The sequence below is a fragment of the Hydra vulgaris genome, chromosome 03, assembly GCF_038396675.1.
Source record: "Hydra vulgaris chromosome 03, alternate assembly HydraT2T_AEP".
NCBI lineage: Eukaryota > Metazoa > Cnidaria > Hydrozoa > Anthoathecata > Hydridae > Hydra > Hydra vulgaris.
This window is the reverse complement of record NC_088922.1, coordinates 34,035,750-34,045,000: the sequence shown is the minus strand read 5'-3', so window position 1 is coordinate 34,045,000 and position 9,251 is coordinate 34,035,750. Positions and strand designations below refer to the sequence as shown.

Below are 9,251 nucleotides of genomic sequence, written 5' to 3'. Positions count from 1 at the left end.
TTAGTAATTGGTTATAGAAAAAACCAATTTTGTCCCACAGCTAATAAAACAATGCTATTTTTACTTGATTAATTCCAAGGTAAAGCCTAGTATTCTAAACTGTCCTAAATTAATTTTCTTCTAAATTAATTTTCTGCTACACTAAATTTTTAAAATTTAAATAAAAGCTAATTTGCCAAGGCTCTTTGATTAAAGATCTTTCGATTAGCAGTTCTAAACTTGTAAAGATTAGTCAATTTCAAAGTAACCCAATGGAAGAATAGCATGTATGTTCAAATAAATGCAAGTAGTAAAGTTCCTGCTAAATTTTACTGTTTTTACACATACAATATAAATTTTACACGTTTTACATATCTCTTAATAATTACATAATATGTATGGGGGTTTTTTTTAAAGGCTTTCGGAAACTTTCAACAAACTTTTCCTTAAACTAGTAAGAAACTCTATTACTAATATGTATTTTGTGTGAAATGTCTTAGCATAACATTTTAAACAGTTGAATTTGGCAGGAATTTCATCGAAGTTTTTCATAAAAATTGCATTACTTTTATCATTATTATTACTATCATGATTATTATTCTTACTATTAATATTATTGTTTTAAATTCTTACGACACTGAAACACCATTTAATTGAATTTATTTAATCTCATTTAATTAAATGAGTAGTGTTTCCATCTATGTTTAAAACTTATAATAACCTATAGAGAAAACTTTACTTAGTAAAGAGACGTTTTCGAATAAACAATTTCAAAAATAATTTTTTTTTTGAATTACATTTTTGTTTTGAAAAAAATTAATCCATTTTAAGTTTGAATTTTAGTTCGACTCGGGCTTGGCGACCATCATAACTTATTACTCATGAAGTCTATGGCCAGTGTTCGTTTATCTGACGGTGACGTAAAACTGTGCCGTTCAGATCCCGCGGGATTTTTCTAAACGTTTATAATAATGCGGTAACTAATTAAGTCCAACAGGAAGGTTTTCTATGCAATCTTTAATTTTTTGAGTATATATATATATATATATATATATATATATATATATATATATATATATATATATATATATATATATATATATATATATATATATATATATATATATATATATAGATCTATAGTTTGTTGGCTTTGGGAAGAGCGGAAGGAAAAAAGTGATTCTTACGCCAACATATACGTCACTTTTAATTACTTTTAACTTTCGTCCAACATTTCCGTGTTGGACGAAAGTAAAAACCATTAATTTAATTACAAATTAATCGTTTTTTAAAAAAACCACAAAAACGCAAATTTAATTGACCGGAATGTTTTTAAAAACATTCTGAATGTTTTTATAACATTTTGAATGTTTTTAACAATATAAACAAAGTTTTTATTTTTATTTTTTTTAATAAAATGTTTTTATTTTTATTTTTTTTAATAAAATGTTTTTATTTTTATTTTTTTTCTGTAAATCATGCGCGGAGTGTTGCTACATCGACTATCTTATAGCCTGACTCGCAAGGGAGTGCTGCTACATCGACTGACAAATAGCCTGACTCGCAAGGGAGTGCTGCTACATCGACTGACAAATAGCCTGACTCGCAAGGGAGTGCTGCTACATCGACTGACAAATAGCCTGACCCGCAAGGGAGTGCTGCTACATCGACTGAGGGTTTGGTTGGGGCAGGCAGTCTATCATTATTAAAAAAAAAAAATTCCGGTCTTGCATTTTAATTTTTACTTTTTGTCAACAAAATATCGAAAAAACTTTCGGACAACATCTAAGGGTTGTATATATATATATATATATATATATATATATGTATATATATATTTAAATATAAAAATATATATATATATATATATATATATATATATATATATACCATATTCTTGCGGCGAAAAAACCACGTGATCATTGCGTAATTAAAAAATAAAAGTATCTACCATTATGATATGGGGGCAAACAAACGCGTTGATTTCAGTACAACACTACTTAAACGCTTTGAAAATGTATTATGATTATCAAGAAAAACTATCAAAAGAGGCTACTGAACGTTATCAAAATAAGTTAGATTTAATAGATAAGCTTTTTATACAACTAATAAAGTTTATTACAGGAAATTTTATATATGGTTACATATTAAACACGCTAATACTATTAGTGTGTTTACTTAAGTAAACACACTAATACAGTATTAGTGTGTTTACTTAAACACATTAATAGTTTTTTTAAACACATTAATAGTGTGTTTAATATGTAGCCTTTTTTTAACCTTTAAGTAGTCTGTTTAACTGCGATCCCTTTGAAAGATGTTAATTACTTTCATAGTAATTAAAAGTAAGAAATTTTTTTTTAACCTTTAAGTAGTCTGTTTAACTGCGATCCCTTTAAAAGATGTTAATTACTTTCATAGTAATTAAAAGAAAGAAATTTTTTTTTGCGTAGTCATAAATGTGTACTTCAAGTACTTGCTGCAATTGCCCTAGTGTCCACACAACCGGTCTGAAGGAATAGATCAAATTACTTGCCTTACGTACTTTTGATCAAGTTACTATATTATAAATACTTATAAATAATATAAAATACCTATGTCAATAAGTAATACATAAATTACACGGGGATTGCACTTGAAAGTCCGAAAAAAGAACCTCAAGGAACAGGTGATGACTGTTTATTTGCTTAATGACAACAACTTCAAACGCTACAATTACTTTACATTTTAATAATGATTATAATATGTAAAAAAGAAACTATAATATAAAATTTCTTTTTAAAATCTGTCGGGATTAGACAGAACAATCTATTTTACAGGCTGAAGAGATTTTACTTGAACGAAATTTAGCGTTAAATTACAATTAACCTGTGCAAATATGTAAAAAGGAATCATAGAGTTCAATTAATTCATCATTTTGAAATTATTGCACTGTTTACAGACTAGTCAGTAAATAAAACAAAAATACTACATATTGATTGCTAATAATATTTGAAAACTAAACATTTTGCTTTAAACTTTCCACAGTGTAATATCTATTCTGCATATTTTTAATATATGTGAAATAAATGTTATAAATAAAAAATATTTTTCACAGTATAATAATGAAATGATCAAAATTACTAATTATAACAATTTGAATTATAACATTGTAACATTATTTATAAAGTTTAAAGTAAATGGTATGAGGGTTAACGATACTCCGTCTTGGCTTTTAGAAAATGCTTCACATTTAGGACTTTTTAACTTCGTTCATGGAGGTACTCTCTTAAACCAGTGACAACAGCAGAAACTCTACTAAAGAAAATAGAACCAATTAATGTTGAAAACATTATTTACACATTAATATCTTATGTATTATGTTAATGTGAAAAATAAAAAAGTAATTTAAAATGTGACCGAATAAAGAACAAAGAAGAAACTTACTTTGTGAGATTGTTTTTGTGACCTAAGAACAACCCTAAAGATAAAAAATGCAACAATAAATATATGTTTTAGTTTAAAACATGATTCTTAGCTTTTAGTGAATGATTAGAAGTAGTGATAATCAAGTCTAATAATCATTAATGTTACACTTGGGAACTTTGCTTTGAAAACTGCAGGAATAATGCCAAACAAGTGATCTCGTTTTTGCATTTTGATTAAGCAATTCAACTTTAAATACATAATATCTATCTACTTCCAAAAATAATTTATGGCTATTTGTTTTGCAATGTTGCATGTGAAAGCAATATTTTCAAAGGTGTAATTATGGTATGTATAATTTAATTATACATACCATGATTTGATTATACATTTCTTCCTTTGAATTTCTCCCATCGCTAACTTTTGCAATCAAATATAGTAAAAGTTTTTCCAAAACATCAAACTCTAAACCTGTTAATGTTACACACTTTTCTATATACATGTTAATGTTTGCATAACTAAATGGAGAATTTGTCTTTAAATTCAAATCTGATACTTCTTAACGATAATTATATGTTTCTTCACATAAATTATTCATTTCTACGTATATTGCATTTCTTTTTGGATTCTCAAATGTTGCTTCTCAATTGTTGTTGTTGAATTTATTTGTGCACTGTTTTGGTGAATCTGTTATCAAATCAAAACCAATGTCTTTGCTAAACAATTTAAAACCAATGTCTTCACTAAATTCAGTTGTTGTTTCTTGTTTGTTCAAGACACTAACATCCTCCACTCCAGTCAACGCATTGTTAATATTTATTTGTTCACTGACTTCATCAACTTGAGTTTTTTTTGTACACGATATTCTAAAAAAATATTTGTATGTTTCAGGTATATAGTAAATAACACAGGCATTTAAAATAACAAATAAAGGCATTTAAAATAACAAACACAGGCATTTAAAAAAAATATGGTCTGATTCAACTATTTTATTAGCAAGCAAAAGTTGTACAAATAAATTTGATATTTCATATTAATAAAATTTGTGCTCTACGAGGTATTTAACATTATTTTATCTAAAAAAAGAGCAACAAACGCATAATTTATAAATGCTTAGTTTTAATGCATAACAAAAATAAATTGCAATTATTACATAAACAGTTTTTACAAAAACATTTTAAGCAACAATATAAACTATATACCAAGAGAATTTTTTAATCTATTTATTCTCCTTTCATTTAGTGACAACAATCGGTTATGTCATTGGGATGATTCCACTATATTTTTTTTAGCACCTAACATATTCAGTGATGGAACATAGTAAATATGCTCTTTAAAATTCTCTTTTTTTCCTGAAAGAAAAACATACTTACTATGAATAGGAATATAAAAACAAAAAAAATAAGTTAAAGACAAATTTGTGTTCAAATATTTACATGATTTAAATACAAAACTTACCAGATACAAAATGTTTTGAGCACACATAGATAAGTTTTGTATTTGGCGACCAGAGTTTGTTTTTGCAAGATGAATCAATTCTATATATAGCATTAAGCCACAATCTTCTTCTCTTTGGATCAGCAGGAAAAATACAAAAACTCAAGTTCAGATGACTTTAGACATTGGTTGAACAATAAAAAACACAGCATTTTTTTACCATTTTTGCAATGTTTGCCCCCATATCATAATGGTAGCCGTTTAGTTAGTTAATGTGACGTCACGTTCGCCGCAAGGATATATATATATATATATATATATATATATATATATATATATATATATATATATATATATATATATATATATATATATATATATATATATATATATATATATATATATAGTGAAAACTAAATAATTATTATTATATATTTCAATTACATTACTTAAAGTTTCACGCAATAGCAATCATCAGATGTAACAGCAACAAAAAAGTAACGACAAAAATTATATACAAAAAATGCTATGGAGTGTCCGCCTTGATGACATTAAAGTTTTTAATTAAAAAATTTATTTTTATGACGACATTTTGATGCAAGCTCGGTTCATTTGTTAAGTAAATTTAATGGTGATGTGATAATGTGGTATTTTTCTGCCAAGCGTAAATTGCAAAGTTTACCACCATGTTTGAATGGCTCCGCTTGATCGAGAATATTCCATTTTAATATATATAGGTTCTAAAGCTTTATTTTTGCACTCTAACACAAATTTTGAAAGTTCAGTGGAGCTTGCCTTACTTTCATAAACAAAGGAGTTTTTATGTTTATATCATCTATCTTTGAAGGTTTTCTCAGTAAGCCCAATGTAATAATATCCTTCTTCTTCTTCTTGGTGAGTTTTTACTATACAAATATAAATAATATTTTTTGTAAGGCACTTTCCGTTGAGTAGGCATAAGGTGGTTTGTCGACAATTGCATAATTGATTGGCATTTTCAAAAGGTTTACATATATATATATATATATATATATATATATATATATATATATATATATATATATATATATACACATATATCAACTGTATAAATCTGTGAATAACAAAAATTATTTTCTGTAATTTTAGGTTTAATTTTAACAATTTATTTAGAGTCAAGTATAGCATACTAAAATAAGTTCTTCAACATTCCTTACATCCGTTAATCAATTTATTTGATCAAGAGGCAAACTGACTTTCTTTGCAATACACGCTTCCCAACAGGTTCTTAAATGTAACTTTATTGATTGTAAATTGTTTTTATCAAAATTCATTAAATTTGAACCTATACCCATAATATCAGGATCACTTTCTCCATCATGAAAAATAATGTTGTTTTCTAAATGCCACCAAACTTCTTCACCACATAGCATAAAATCACTTATTCGCTCAAGGTGGAATTGTATACATTTGTAACCTTATCGCTCAAGGTGGAATTGTAATGTATATATATTTTAATTAATATTGATTATAGTTGAACACATTTTATTGTTACCTGTTGTTTTACTAAACTTTGTTATTTTAAAAATTGAGCATAGTTTTAATTTATTAAAATTGATATCTTCTAAAAACTTTTGTTCAGCTTAGATTCGAATGATACTGTTATCGCGTATTAACTCCAGTTTTCTTGAAGAAGTGTTCAAACTAATTTGCTTGATTTTGCTGAACGTCTGCTCTTCATTTTCAGTATGCAGCGAACTAGGTGAAATAATGTGTGCAACTTCTGGTAAATGAGTTGTGATTGAATGATAATATATACCTTAAGGTTTATTCTTAGTGGTTTTGTTAGGACTATTTCCTATCACTAAACAACAATAAAGGATGTGTTGAAGTGCCAAGTTATATAATCGAAGGATTGCCTGTGGTGATCTGCTTTGTGGTGGTAAATATGCAGATTTGACTGGTTCCATAATATTCTGCAAAAATACTTTTACATTTGGTGTGCAGATCTCTTTCAAGGAATCGTATACAACAATAGTAGATAATCTATAATCAGCCTCTCGCACATTGTCTTTTTCGCCAAAGCATAATTTAAGGCAATCTTTGAAAAAAATTTTTTCTGAAAAATTTAATATTTCAAGAAGAACATCCCAAATGTTTTTTAAATGACCTTTAAAGTCGTGAAGTGGCTCTATAGGACTGACCTTATAGTTATCCAGATTTGAGAAAACAAGAGTACTTAAATTCATTGCCAAAGCACAAAGCAGGAGCTCTGGAAACACCAGCAGGGTTTTGCTTTAGAAGTTGTTCTGATTGTTTTTTGGTTCTTTTCAATCCAATATTTTTATTCAGTTTGCGTACAAATATTTCCAAATCAAGGTTGGAAATGCTAAGTTTTTGAAAAGGAGCAATTGCTTTTGTTGTTCTTCTTTCAGGACCAATAACAACCTTAAATTTACAGTTAGCGATATAAAAAATATTTAATTATTTTGTTATAAGTAGTGTGTTTATAAATATTTAAGACATAATTATGCTGTTTTTTAAAATTATAGTGGAATGTAATTTCAGATTTAAAAATAGTTTAAATTTATGAAGTAGTTTTTTACAGTTTTCGTTAACAATTTAGTTTTTATATTTCCAATAAATATAATTTCATTCTATTCTGTCAGAGGTAAAATCTGTTTATTTAATTTAAGATAGAATTAACTTAAATTTAAGTTTAAATTTGTTTAATACACAAAACTCGACATGTAACTTAATTAAAAGCAATGTTACTTTACTTTTTTCCTTCTCTCTTCTAATGATATGATACTATGCAAATAAACAATTTTAAATTGGCTAACATTATAGCTGCATAAACATGGATAATGGCCACCATGTAGATTATAGCTGCATAAACATGGATAATGGCCACCATGTAGATTATAGCTGCATAAACATGGATAATGGCCACCATGTAGATTATAGCTGCATAAACATGGATAATGGCCACCATGTAGATTATAGCTGCATAAACATGGATAATGGCCACCATGTAGATTATAGCTGCATAAACATGGATAATGGCCACCACGTAGATTTCAAATTGTACTTCTGCATGATCACCTAAATGATAAAACTTTATTCAGCAGTTCATATCTTAATTTACTAAATTTATTTTAGTAAATTAAGATATAGTCATATCTTAATTTACTTAAGTTACTTTAGTACATTAAGATATGACCTTTATGATACTTAAGTAAAATACACCTGGAAAGATGGTATCATTATCTCCTAAAGATTGCTATTTTAAATTATTGTTTTTTCAAATGCTTTTTTTTTATCTCTTAAAAGTTCTTAATATTTGTGGAAAGTACAAAAATGTATTTATTTTAAAAATAAAAAAAATTATTAAATTTAAATTGATTGTCATGTTCCAATTTCATTCAAAGTGTTGACTCCCCCTACTTTTAATTAACTAAAATGTAAACAATAACAACATATTTTAAAATTATTAAATTATCGTGAAAAAATCGTAAGACGTCGTAAACTACTTTCCCTTCAATATTTAGGGAAATGTGCAAATCTTTAATGTCTTCTAATCTAGTTTCTATATAAGATCCCTGCAATTGTGTCATTTATGCATCCAAATACCAATAAATGAGGCGTTTCCACTAATTCTTGAACGTTATAACAGTTACCAGTTAGTGAAAACATTTCTCTGTCATTATAGTAAAGTTTCTCATCATAAATGGATTTAACAGTTAGTTATAAATGACCAAAGTTCAAAATCGAAGCATGATCTGACCAGATTATCAAATTTCTTCTATATATGCTTGTTGGATTTTTTCGAATGATTTTTTGTGATATATGATCTTCTAAAATCCTTTTGCGTATTTCATGCAATGAAATTTTTCTGCCTGAAATAGAAGATATCGACGTTTCTAATTTTCCAATCTTATTAATAGCAATTGTTGGGTATTTTTTCTGTTCAATCAATGTTCCTAAAATATATTTTTTGGAAGTGATATTTTGATTTAAATCCTCGTTAATCTTCTTAAATGATCGTGGGATTGGTACAAAGATTGAATGATCAACACGAATAAATATATTAAATGGATATAAAAAAAAATCAAAAAAATAAAATGTTGCATTAATATAACATAATTAGTAACAACAAGTAACATTTTTTAAATTTTTTTTTAATTTTATCAATATTATTTTGAAGTAAGACATTTCTTAGGGTGGTAGTTACATCGTTTACCCCCCTTTGAATCCGCCCGTGATGATCAATACTGTTCATCATTGTTTTTAATAACTCAATCAATTTTTTTTACAACAGCTGTATCTTAGTTGCTATTTTGCTAATATTTTTTGTTTCATATCAAAAAATTTAAGTAACTCTAAATCAATTGACTGGATAATTATTGTTAAAACAAAATGAATAAAAAAATATGATAAATTAAATAAAG

The 9,251-nt window shown here is 26.7% G+C and overlaps 1 long non-coding RNA gene across 3 annotated transcripts; it reads right to left on the bottom strand.

Annotated features, from left to right (window-relative positions):
* Positions 1 to 2,953: 2,953 nt before the first annotated feature.
* Positions 2,954 to 5,073, bottom strand: LOC136077714 (uncharacterized). Of its 3 annotated transcripts, XR_010637207.1 has the most exons (5): positions 4,843 to 5,073; positions 4,587 to 4,736; positions 3,758 to 4,250; positions 3,406 to 3,439; positions 2,954 to 3,273 (listed from the first exon to the last, which is right to left on the bottom strand). It is a non-coding gene; the product is annotated as an uncharacterized LOC136077714 (long non-coding RNA). The 3 variants fall into 3 exon arrangements; XR_010637208.1 differs by lacking the exons at positions 4,587 to 4,736; positions 4,843 to 5,073 and having other exon boundaries at positions 3,067 to 3,276; positions 3,758 to 3,890; XR_010637206.1 differs by lacking the exons at positions 3,758 to 4,250; positions 4,587 to 4,736; positions 4,843 to 5,073 and having other exon boundaries at positions 3,067 to 3,276; positions 3,406 to 3,525.
* Between the last annotated feature and the right edge of the window lie 4,178 nt (positions 5,074 to 9,251).